Source organism: Tarenaya hassleriana, unplaced genomic scaffold, assembly GCF_000463585.1.
Source record: "Tarenaya hassleriana unplaced genomic scaffold, ASM46358v1 Cleome358, whole genome shotgun sequence".
Taxonomy (NCBI): Eukaryota; Viridiplantae; Streptophyta; class Magnoliopsida; order Brassicales; family Cleomaceae; genus Tarenaya; species Tarenaya hassleriana.
The window spans coordinates 80,590-82,163 of NW_010966654.1; positions in this window are offsets into that span (position 1 = coordinate 80,590).

The following is a 1,574-nucleotide window of genomic DNA, read 5'->3' on the forward strand; positions in this document are numbered from 1 at the left end:
TATGAAGCGTTGCTCCGAACTGAGCCAACACAATGGTGTAGTGCTTTTTTCAAAGCAGATTCACATTGCAAGGATGTCCGTAACAACTTATCGGAGAGTTTCAACCGAACTATCAAAGAGGCAAGACTAAGACCAATGATTGACATGCTTGAAGAAATCCGTAGACAAACAATGTTACGGAGTGCAAAGAGATCGGTTCAGGCAACCAAGTGTGTTACAGAGTTCACTCCAAAAATAATGGCGGAGTTGGAAGAGGCTCGGGGAAAGTCAAGGTATTGCATGATGATACCTAGTGGTCGAGGCAAATACGAGGGTAATAACAATTAAATACTATCGAGATGAATTAGATGCATAGCTGCAACGCCAAGAGTATTGTGCAGGATTACCATCAGGGGAATTCCCGCAATTTCCATAATTGTATTGTCGAACAAGTACAAAGTTCAACTAACCAAGCTGCTACATGGTTTGTAGTGCCAAATCGGTTTAGCATGGAAGATTCCACTGATAAATATCACAAAAATTTTAAAAAGAAAATGATAAGAGTACCACTTCATGCACATTTTAGGAGTCAAGTAAAACCCTTGCATATGTGGATATGTATTGGCATTTACATCTAAGCGGATTATTGGTACGGAAGAATATTGCCAGTTTGGTATAAGCGAATGCATGCTAAAAGGAAAGGACTGGAGAGTTCCCCAGAGTTGCGAAAAATAATCTTCAAGTTACCTCTGGGCAGTCAAATTTGAGGATGAGGATGAGGTTGAGGCAGTATTGTTGAACCTTCCCTTAGAAACAGAGGCATCTGCAGAACCAAGACGCAGACCTTTGCCAAAAGCATTAACAATATATCTGTCGTCTATACTATCCTCCTCCTGGAGTAACAAGTCATCACTGTAAAGGTAACACAAAAGATGCGCTTTAGAATTTCAAATTCAAGGACTCGTGAAAGAGTGAAACCTGTATATTTGAAAATACATTTTTGGACAAAGAAACATCTTCATGCAACAGTGATCCACCAAATGAACCAGGTCAATGACACTTCTACTAGAGTTCAACGGAAAAAGGGCATGACAAGAGGTAATGAGGAATGACCCTAGATGTCACTTCTTGCGTGGCCTTGAACAAATTAACAAGACTTTGAATCCAGACGTAGTGGAATGTAACCTAATTGGTTCTATATGTAATTTTTCGTGGAGCCTTGAGCAATCTTGAAATAATTTAAATTATGATGATGTTTAAAGGCATGAAAAATGGAGCTTAAACAGCTGGCTATCTAGGTTAATGTTCACAGAAACTTGCTAGCACTTATAACAAAAGAGACCAATAACCAGAGACCAGTGAACAGAGACTACGACACAAACTAATGTAGTAGGGTAGGGTCAGAAGAGAAAACCTTAGGGTCGATAACATCTCATCCAAAGTTTATATATCATCCAAATAGAAACAATTACATTGTATAGACAAACACATTTTCATTAGTTTCCTTCAAAATAACTGTGACACCCGTAACCCGTGTACAGTATACGGGCTGTACCACATGGACGATATAAAATAAAATAATAAGTCGCGGAAGC